Genomic DNA, 12,652 nt, shown 5'->3' with positions numbered 1-12,652 from the left:
AGAATAAATGAATCAAATATTGTATCAAACCCTATGAATATAAATAGACCACTTTTATTTATCACCATACTGATTACTCATTATTTCATTGTTTCGGTTTTATCAACTTTATACCTGAATTAAAAACACTAGTTGTCCCATGCTCCAAGCATGTACACTATGTTTTTCTAAACAATAGCTTTGGCATACACAAAGTATGCACTCTATGTTTGTCTATGATCCTTACTTTGTGAAATAAACCAATTGAACATAATTTCAATGATTCTAATTTCACACTCCCAAATCCTTATAAAAAAATGTGAGAATTTCAAATTCCTATCATTTATCGAAATCTGTTTAGATTTTAAACTTATATGCACTGACCCTCCTGTAATGAATATGTACAAAGTCACAAAGACTTATCAACAGTCATTATAAGGTATTCCAATGGAGATCAACTCCATGGAAACTAAGTCTCATATTCAAAGTACATTGCTTTGGACATGCTTCTTGCATTAAGTTTTCTAATCTTACACATATAACTTCCACCTATGGAGACAACTCCATATTCTCATTTTGACTATCACTTCTGAATAAGAGATGCCTCTTTTCAGAATATGTCAATATGGTCATTCCAAAATTAGCACTATACTTCCAACTGTCCCTGAGCAACCAATCTTTGGTAAACCTCAGATTGTCCTCGACAATTGCTTAATCACTTTAGTCATATCCAATTCTAGACCTTTTCCCTTCTTAATGCCTCTGGGCATTTGGAAAAATTTAGAAATGACAAATATTATGGCACATGCAATCGATCCTGTACCCAAAGCAAATGGTACACGATTCATGATGTCTCACATAAAGACATGATTCTAGACCAGTCTTTTGCTACAATATTTTTATTTGCCATGTTTTCAAAATTTGACTATGAAGAGGGATGCCGTAATCATAATCGAATTTTGAGAACGCAATATATAGAATTTCCTTAAGTTGAACCAATCCAACATGAAATTCATATATATATTCTTGACTAAAGATGATTAAGGTCTCAATCTAAGCCTTTAGAACTGAAATGAAGTATATCCTCTCCCTTAATTATAGCAAAACAACTTTTTCAATCCCTGCAGCCTCACGAATTGAAACTTTTGTTTTCTATAATTAACATTGCTAACTTGCAACACTAACAATAATTATCATGCTCCCACTAACATGATGATTATTAGCATAACACTTATGCTCCCACTAGCTTTGACATGTACTCAAAAATCAGCTGGACTTCTAGAAATCAATACTTTATTGACTTTCTTACCAAAGTTCAGATTTCTGATACGAGATGCTTTGATAAAACTTTATCAAAATCATACACCTTTCCTTAGATAGCATGCATGTGTGTCTAAACAATTTCAGAACTATGAAAAGGGATGCCGTAATCATAGTCTCAATTATTTAGACATTTTGCCATCTGCTTCAAATCTACTTGGTGGAAGTGTTTCCTCACCATCATTTTCATGAATCGGAGAGAAACCTTATGACCCTTAGATTTTATGGTGTATGTGTTCTTATCCATGTGAATCGTCAAAACCATAGTCACAAGACAAGGATAATGACAAATCCAAACTCATATGGACTGAACTTATGCAATCTTAACTTCTTGCCACCTGGCAGTACAGGGCCTGCCATTGCTTCCAAGTTGTTATGCAACCAATTGAGAACTTTCAGAACTCCTATGCAAAGCCAACTTTAACTGGAATGGGCACAGAATATGTCAACACGATAGGTTATAAACCTCAAGTCGTGTGCTAGTGAAGAACCTCAGGTTTTATTCTTGATTAGTTCTTGAAATTCTTTTTAGGATCTTTAAGACTCCCACTATCCTCTTGACATATAAGACTATCTTGCCAAATATTCAAGAGATAGTGCGGATTCTTTATCAAGACAAACACTTCACACAATTGGCCTTAGTTGGTCTTTGTTTTATCCAAAACATCACAACTTACCAATTTCAAATGTACAAGAGTAGGACACTTTTACTCTTACATTTGACAAGTGTTTTAAACCTTTCTTTAAGATATGTCACTCAAGTTACAATCTTGGAGTATGACTCTAAGAATTGTTTTGGAACGAAGTATGACTCATCCTCCTGATCTAACCATTTCAACAATTCATGACTCCTCTTCTTAGTCATAAGAATGCACTAAGATGACCTTTAGAGGACTAATTGTGATATGATTTCTAAATCATTAAGATGATCACAAACACGATACTAAAGTACTCTCCCATCTTTTCAGATTTGAGAAACTTTTATCTTTATGCCTAATTTGATTCTTCCTATTCGTTCTGCCATACATTGAGACTTTTCCAATGTTTCAAAATTATACTTAAACTTGTAAGTATAACCATATTTACTAAACTTTAGTAAATCAAATAGTCTTAACGAGCTTTGTGGTGGACATGACCAGTGCACAAGAATGTGTACTCGATCCCTTTAGTCCTTCACTTGACTCACACATCCATGTGAACAAGTAATTAGTCTTGATTTTCCAATGCTTGAAAGTTCTCATTCATCATACTATTCAACTTGCATGATTCCAAGTTTCGGTCCAATTGAAACTTGGGTGATGAGGAACTTTCCTGATTTGGTAAATTTAGACACTACCACAAATGAAAGAATCAAATCCATTTTCCAATATTGATGTCAGTGGAATCATATAAGCAACAATTTTTCACAAATGCCATTGTAAGGATACTTCAAATAAATAAAATTAAACAATTTTCTTTTATTTTAAAACTTTGCGGAAAAACTTATCCTTACAATCCACATGGAAAATTGTTGTTATCTATTCCTTAGCAATATATCATAACTTCTTAAGCAACTGCTCAAAATTCTGATGCGATCGAAATCCACCTTCGCGATCAGAATCATCATATACTTCCTTTAAGATTTCTCTCTATTCTTTGAATCTTAAAACATCAACATGTGACCCAGTCACATCATGTAATGAGGATCTCAGAATAGAACTTAACAGAGTTAGATAATGGGCTCTACCTGATGTAGAGTCAAACTTATTGACTTTAACATCCTTAGGTAAATTTGGCAGCTTTGCAATCAACGCCCCTTCCTTTGGCAAAATAAACATATGGACCCTTTGGTAATGGGACTATCTCAGACTTAGCCTTTCTCTTTACCATTTGGTCAACCGGGTTGACTATGGCCAATCCATTTTCATTGGGAAGAGAATGCTTTTTCTGGATTTCCAGTGTCACCATTGTCACTGTCCATAAACTTTTTGAGAAGTTGATCTTCTAATCAAATTTGCTTTACTATCGTTCCAAATCATTGCTGATTCAGCAGCACCAAGCAAATAGATATGATCATTAAGGTTCATGTCATAGTCTGTTTCATAGTAGTCCCAAAGGAACTCACTATGTGACTTAGAAAGTGATTGAACATCCAACTTTCTCAAGACTTTGACACCCAACTCTCCCGGCTTGTCAATATGTGACTTCATCTCTAAGATGTGATCACACACAGACCTTGCTTGCCTTTAGGGCTTGAGTGACGTTGAACTTGTGGGTTAGAGAGAATAATTGGAGGAGGTGGAGGAAGTAAAGTTCCAAGAGATTTGGGAAGATCATAGATGTCTGAACTAGACATCTTTTGGGAGATATTCAAGATAGTTGATCTAAAGTCCTTAATATAACACCCAATATGAAATATTAAGGCTAGGATCCAACAACCTATTTATAACTGGAAGAGGGATGTCGTAATCCGAGTTATAAAATAGTTGAAGGTAGGTATATGACGATTTACCAATTTCCACCATGAAAAACGAAATATTTTAATTAGGTTTTTAATTGGATTTGAAACTCCTAGATCTTTTGAGATTCATTGAACTTTTCAATGGCATGTTTCAATCTCGAGTGTTCCCTTCAGGTTTTGTGACTGGGATGCCGAGGATCACAAAACAAGGTGTGAAGTAACCATGCAAATATACTTGGTACCCTTAATATTTACCCCTCAATCGATGTGCCGGTTAACCACACGAGCTCCACCGATACTATGATAAATATTAAGTTACCCTTTGCCTACTTTGTTAAATCCATGTTAGTATGCCGGTTAACCACACACGCTCCACTAACGGTTTAAACAAAGTGCAAAGTGTAATTTCATGGATTAGCACCTTATTCACATTTTCCTAAGTAACTAAGATTGGGAATTAATAAAAGGTTTAGTTACTTAGTATTTATCATTAATACTTTTAATGAAGGGAGAATTATAGTCCTTGTCCTACCTGTTCGGCTAACGACCCTCCACCAGTCAAGGAAGCGGTGGGTGAGAGTGGACACCCATTAAGCTGCCATTTTATAGGCAACAACCTTATACCCCCCCTTATAGACCGGCTTCGTGAATGAGGCCTACTAATGGTAAGACTGACTTGCTCTTATACACACACACACACACACACACATATATATATATATATATATATATATATATATATATATATATATTATTAACTTATAATATTATAAAGTATAAGGGTTGAATTTTAACTTTTAAAATTCTAAGGGCTTAACTTGGAATTAAAGTATTTATTAGAGATAACTTTTCAAATTCCAAAACTTGAGGGCAAGTTTTGAAACTATTCAAAACTCTTGGATTTTCATAACTTATGAGTTTTAAGTAAAGCTTTAAAACCTTTAATGAAGAGACTCTTGGACATCCATAATTTGAGGACAAGTTATGGAGCCATAAAAACTATTTATAAGAAAATACTCTTCATTTTTTTTGTAACCTAAGGCATATTTACGAGTTTTTAAGATTCATAAATGTGACTTTTCATATAACTTGAGGACAAGTTACAAAAAAACACATTTTATGAACAACTTTTAGATTAATTAGGATTGAAAACAACTAAAACACAATTTTTTTTTTCCATTAATCTAAACTAACTCATAAATTAAGGAAACATAGAACTTTTGGTAATCCATAACTTATGGAGTTAAATGCTTGTTTTATGATGAAACTTTTTTTGTTCCATAACTTAAGAATAAGTTATGGAATTCTTTAAAACATTAACACCAAATTTTGTAACTCCATAAAAACTTTGAATCAATTTTTTTTTAAAAACCTTTTCATATCCATAACTTATGGAGGTTTCAATACTCTTAAGATCATAACTTTTAAAAAAAACTTTTGAGCTCCAAATTTTATGACAAAATTTGTAACTCCATAAAAACATTTAGATCAAACTTTTAAAACAAATAAAATAATCACATCATTCTATCTTTTAATAAATTGACCTAATTCAACTCTTGTAGTAAAGTGACTCAAATTTTACAAATAATTAGTTTTTCATAAAATCAAGTAATTATCTTAAAATTTGACAAACTTCATGTTTTTTTTCCTTTTTTTTCAACTTTGAAAAAAAATACATTTGCATCAAATATAATAGAAAACAACCCATGGCTCTGATACCACTGTTGGATTTTGGTATAATACAACATCCTATGGTGCACATACAACCCTAAATACCTTGGATCTATGTTTTCTCTATTATACATGCAAATATGAAGTTTCCAAGATATTACCCTATACTAGCATACAAATATCATATACTTGGGGTAATAAAATAGATAGAATACATACCTTTTTTTGATGTAACTTGTCTTCATGAAGCTTGAGTGCCTAGTGCCCCAAGTGTGACACCTCAAATGGTTCACACAACACCATGAACACTTGGAATAACCTTGAGAATAAGGATACTTTGGTTCTCTCTAGTGAAATCGGTCTTGCCCTTTTGTGTACACACACTAGTCCCATTTCACCAACCAAGGACATCTTTATATAGTGTGGAGATTAGGGTTAAACCCTAATACCTATGACCTTTCATTTCATATGATCCATGGGTTAAACACTCCATGGACTATCCATGAAAGCTTAGCCCAACCTAAATGAACTTGGCCCATCACACACATATATCTTAGAGTCCATATTTAATTAGTTCCTTTTGATCACTTAATTAATTATAAATTAATTCTTGATCAATACTAATTAAATAATATGATTATATATTAATATATTAGAACTTATAATATATTAATATAAATCACTAGTATCCTTTTTTCCTCATCTTGTCTATCCAATTGTCCCGATGCCATGCAACCCAAATGGACCATGCCGGGTCGGGTCAAGTCTTACCAATTATAGTTATGGACTTAGACATTAATCCAACATATAGATGTACGTTGGTAGCTACGGATTTAGTATGTTGGCAGCTATGGACTTAGTGCCTGTTGTATAAACCTTGGCGACAATGTGACTTCGTGCCTATTTGACATAAATTGTTGAAGGAAAACAATGTTGTCACCCCGGTGTTTGTTTTATTTGACATAAATTGCTGAGGGAAAGCAATGTTGTCATCCAGGTGTTTGTTTTATTTGACATAAATTGCTGAGGGAAAGCAATGTTATCATCCAGGTGTTTGTATTATTTGACATAAATTGCTGAGGGAAAAGCAATGTTGTCACCCCGGTGATCGTTTTATTTGACATAAATTGCAGAGAAAAGCAATGTTGTCACCCTATTGGTGGTCTTATTTGACATAAATTGCTGAGGAAAGCAATGTTGTCACCTTATTGGTTGTTTTATATTAGGATGTCTAGTTTGACATAAATTGCTGAGGAAAGCAATGTTGTCACCCCATTGGTTGCCTTATTTGACATAAATTGCTGAGGAACCCCCGAAGCAATGTTGTCACCCCTAATGAAAATCCTTAGGCTAGGTCCCTTGTGATAGTTGTTTTAGGGACGTAAGGTGAGGATAACGGGAATGGGTAATTAGGGTTGTTTTTGGTTGATGAAATTAATAAATTATTTGTTGATTGATAAACTTAAAGAGTTTATTATTTATTGTGGGTTGAAAACCCTATATGCTCACCAGGCTTCTAAGCCCGATCCACTCAGCTTTTTATATTACAGGTAGTGGACCCCGAGCATAGTCGGATGATGATGATGAGTGATTTTTGGATTATAGGCCAGTAGTTATAAATGACTGTTGTAAGGCTTATAATGTCTTATTTATACTTTTGATCTGTATCGGAACATGACATCCCGAGGTTTTGATATAAAAAGGAGATTATATATTTCTTAAAGAAAGGTTTTGACAAACTTTTATCATGTTTTGTTTTGGGGACCAATTCCGCAACTTCTTTTAAAAAGATTTCTCTGATTTTATTTCAAAGAGCATAAATTAAATCGGTCTTTTCTGGCCAAGAAATTAGGGGATGTTACAACCAACATATGAACGGTGCCATATCATCAACAACCAATTCCAGGAGCTCTAAGCTTAAATTGTTACTAAAGGTGTTGTATCAATTATTTCTTTGTATTAATCATCATGTCAAACATGATATATGGATCATCATCAATCTTATTTAGTGTTCAACTTTTAGTAAGGCCTTAGATGTCTAACTCTCAACGAATAAGAAGGACACACCTCATCTCGACTACATACGCCCATCAGTGTAGTTCATGCCACACCCATCGATGGCCCTTATGACTACCTTTAACGGAACAACATTAAACCATGTCAAAGCATACACTTCAAGTCCCAAATATGTATCTCAAGTCTAAGAATACAAAGATATAACCTTTATCAAAACATCACTCTTTACTACGATCCATAAAGTGATTTTGATGCGGGTCAAGTCCAAAACTTATTCTCCTAATCAAGTACCTATGAAGTTGGTAGCAACTCTTGCTAGTATCATCTCCATGAGAATCCACCCATCCACTCATATTATTCTTACCTCATAGATGCTCCCACAACTATGAACGACTATGGACATTTAGAATAACCTAGTTATTCAAGGATTTAAAGATGCTAATATATAACAAAATAATTATTCAATGAAAGACTTATATCTAATGTATCAATTCATTACAATATATGTTGCTTGTATCGTTCCAATATCCAAATACTAAATTTCAATCAGATACATCTACTTATATCAACAAAGCTCTATAGCACCAACTTAACTTTAATGCTATGAAGGAGCTTTGTTAAGTATATTTTTCAAACTTGATTTGTATTAACTTTGTGAATACAAACATATTCAGTTTTATATATATAAATCGTATATAAAGAAAACTATTGAGAACGTATTAAATGCATAAATATGGCTTAGATACCAATACTTGTGTAATGGGATTACTCATAGTCATAATGAACTATACATTAAACATCTTTGTATGTGGTTCTCCAAACCACAATATACTCTAACTCTAATGTGTAACTGTAAATAAAATCTACATGGAAACATTATCCACGTAACTTTCTCTTCATTCATAATGAGAACATGCTCGATTGTGATTAAGAATCATCTCAATCTATTTGGAAGTTTAGCAAATGTCTAACAACTTTAAACATAACTTTCTTTCAAATACTTTGCAGATTAGGAATATTTCTATAGTTCTCGCAAGTACTTTAGAATGTTCCTATAAGTCACACAATGACTTGTTATTGGATTATACTGATATCATTCGACCTGCTCTAAGAATATGACTTATTTGGCCTTTATGCATAATCATGACATATATAATTAATCCAATTGCAACAACATATTGAATACAATCATATTATCTAGTTCAAAACATTTTCACTAGGATTTTGCTCAAAATCATTTTATGTAGTACTTGACAAGATAACTCTCTCAGGGTCTTTTATCTTAAACTCTTTAAGATCCTTGACAATTAATCCAATTTTACTTAATCCTTTAAGTTGCCCTGATCTATCTATATATATCTTTATTCCAGGTATTAATATGTCGACTACATAAGACTAGGAATGTTACTGCACTCCCACTAGCTTTGCATAAAACACAAGAGTCTTCTTGATTTATAATTAAATCACACTATGTAATTATATTATAAGAAAGAAGATTCTTATTTTGAGATGTTAGCTTACATCTGGAAGGATTTTCATTCATGTGTGTTTTCTCCTTTGAAAACTCACTTACTCTTTATAGTCAAACTATATCGAGGAAGATTAATCAAGCCCATACTTGATAATCATACATGAATGCATCTCTATGTGTTTTATTTGTTTCTAATCAACTATTGAGCAGATTCAACAATAGTTGAAAACTTGCTAGTTCCAAACTATGAAGCATTTATCTTATGGATCTTTGGCACTTAAAGTTCCAAATAGCTCCCACTTAGAAAAAGAACTTTCTAAGCACTTGTCTTCTAGAATGACAATTAGTGGGATTGGTGGAGACTTCATCTTAAACAATCATTTAAGATAGTCTACATAAATGCAATTAGTAGATGTTAGAGTGGATAAGCTCATTGTCTAACATAAGCTCCATAACTCTATACCTTATAAGGATAAACCATTACATCATTACTCTAATCAAAGTATTTAATCTACTTGTTTGGTTGGGAAAATGTATACATTCAATATATATTTGTTGAAGTGAGCATAATTCCAAAAAAAATTGTATAAAGTAAATAGTTCCTTTAAAACATCATATAATAGACTGAAAGGTCTATTTTTTTAATCCTCTTCAAAAACTTGTACTATCCACATTTAGCTTGTGGCCAGGTGACCCTATCCCACCAGAGAATATGAAGGCTACTTCGAACATCAAAAGATAGATCAAAGCGACCAGGTGATCCCGTGCCACAAAAACCATACTAATAACGAGTGAGTGTTTTTGTCGGAATGAGTTGTGAATCAATTCCACAACTCCTAAGATGTTCCAAGAAGACTTGGTTTACAAAACTCATTTTATTTATCACAAGGAAAGGTTAATGATGATATCATGAAGTTGAATCTCAATCTTTACTATGAAACAATTTGAGCAAATCAAAGGTTTCAACAATAACGAATAAAAGTCGTCAGTAAAATTGATTAAACATCTATCACCAAATTTATTCATGGATTGAAAAGATTACATACATCACTTACGTGTAATTGTTTGTCAAGCCTTTTGTTCTTTTACTACTAATAGATAAAGACATTTGCGAATCATCTTCCTATATAAATAGGATTCACATAAATCAAATGAACCAAGCTCATTTGCTTTCAAAATTCCATCCTTTTGAAGTTGGAATATGTTAGGTTTTAAGTACTATAACACTCTTATGGTGCACATACAACCCTAATAGCTTTGGATCTAAGTTTTCTGTAGTTATACATGCAACAAAAATTTCCAAAGCTTGAAACCTACAACTAGCATACAATTTGACATATGAATCATAAAAGTATGTTGAAAGATTACCTCTTTGTTGTAGCTTGTAGGAATTGGTCTTTCAAGAGCCTAACACCTCAAGTGTGATGTGTCAAATGTCTTATAACAAACCAAGAACAAGAGGAGGAATTTGAGAGAGAGGTTTGGAGACACAAAAGTCGTCTAGAGCTTCTTAGAATCACTAGCACACCATTTTTGGCTTTAGAGGAATACATATATAGTGTAAAATTTGAAGAGTCATAAGCAAACCCTAATTCTTACACTTAGGCTTATGATCCATAATTCATATGGACTAATATTTCATGGACTTTCACATAAGCTTAGTCCATCATGGATCAATAGCCCAAACCATATGTATCACTGATTTACATAATCAGTCCCCGTTAATTTAATTAGTCTCTTTTGATCACTAAATTAATTCCAAATTAATTCTTGATCAATACTAATTAAATAATATGATTTCTCAATTAATATATTATACTTATAATATATTAATAAATCACAAATAACCTCTTTCTCAAATATCTATCCTATCAAATTGTTCCAGAGTGCTACAACCCAAATGAACCATGCTGTATCGGGTCAAGTACATACCAGTTATAGTTATGGGCTTAGACACATTATGCAACAGTCTCCCACTTGGATAAGTCTAATAACTGTAATTGCAAGTACGACTTTAAACTCCAATTAGAAATCGTAGCTCTCAAAAAGACCGTTGTCGAACTCTGATCTTATTAGTAACACGTCCACAAGATAAGGGATGATATATTCCTCCATTCTAGATATCGTATGGACATGAGACATGGATTATAATCATTCTCTCTGTCCATGTGTTGTTTCCTGATTTCCAATTTATGATGACCGACTAATTGAACAAATCAAATCAGTCCAGACTTGACCAAGCGCTTAGGGTTGTCATCACTAAATCATCGAGGGGCGCACAGATATTGCTTTTATCCCACATTGGGTAAAAGGAACGAATAAAATTTGACTCATATGCTTGCTCTATTTACTCGTCAAATCACACACAATGATATGTTTTATAACACCGAGTTACCGATGCGTTTACATATCATCAATGTGCAACCGACTTGTAAACTGCAACTCATATGTCTAGGTTTCAAGAATATAAGATATTATCGTCTCATGATCACTCGTGATAAAATCGATGAAGTGATTCAAATGAGCGTGGGTTTAGTCTAATACTCAAATCTTATTACATGAGTACTCATGAATACTATAGCAAACTTGTGCTATGTCTAAACACCTTTAGACAATCTACATACCCATTCCTGACAGTCTAGCTTCAATACCTACTTCCAAAGTATGATCGACTGTGGATAGTTTGAATAATCTAGTTATTCAGGAAGTCAAAACATGCAAAGTGAAACACAAGAATAATTGAATCCAATATGGTCTCAAAACTTTTGAATATAAATAAAACACCTTTTATTTAATCACCATATTGATTACACATTATTCATTGTATAATGTTTCGATTTATCAACTTAATACTTGAACTAAAACAATAGGTATCCGATGCTCCAAGCATGCACACTATGTTTATCTATGGTCCTTTCTTTGTGAAATAGATTAATTGAATACAACTTCAATGAAACTCATTTCACAACTCCAAATCTTTATCACAAGTGTAAGAATGCCAAATTCTTGCCACTATTAGAATGTGTCAGATTCTAAACTATCATGCAATGTACTCTTTTGTAATGTCGATGTACCAAAGTCGCAGAGACTTTGCCAATGATATTACAAAGTATTCCTTTGGAGATTGTTACAAAACAATTCCATGGAAGCGAAGTCTCAATTTCAAAGTACATTCCATTGAACATTCTACTTGCATAAAAGTTTCTAACTTCCACATAGATTCCTAATATCCAACTCCCAATATGGAAACATTTCCATATTTGCCATATGACAATCCATTCTTAATAGAGTCCTATCTATTCATAATAATGTCAATATGGTCCATCCATTACTATACTTCCAACTACAAGTGACCAATCCTTGGTGAACCTTAGATTGTCCTTGACAGTTGTTTAATAACTTTAGTCATATTCGGTTCTAGTCTCTTTTCCCTCTTAATGCCCCAGGCATTTGGAAAATTAGAACATGCGAAAATATTATAACATATGCAATCGATCCTATACCTGAAGCATATGGGATACGATTCATAATGTCTTACATAAAGACATGATATTTGACCAATCTCTTGCTATAATATTTCTATATATAGAATTTCCTTATGTTGAACCATTCCAACATAATATTCATATATGTCCTTGACTAAATTTGATTAAAATCTCAATCTAAGCTTTTAGATTTGAAACGAAGTATGAGTTCCTCTCCCTTAATTATAGCAAAACAACCTTTCAAACTCTGCAACTTTGCGAATTGAAACT

This window comes from Lactuca virosa, chromosome 6, assembly GCF_052849685.1.
Source record: "Lactuca virosa cultivar CGN04683 chromosome 6, Lactuca_virosa_CGN04683_v6, whole genome shotgun sequence".
In the NCBI taxonomy this organism is placed as follows: Eukaryota; Viridiplantae; Streptophyta; class Magnoliopsida; order Asterales; family Asteraceae; genus Lactuca; species Lactuca virosa.
Note: the sequence above shows the minus strand (reverse complement) of the source record.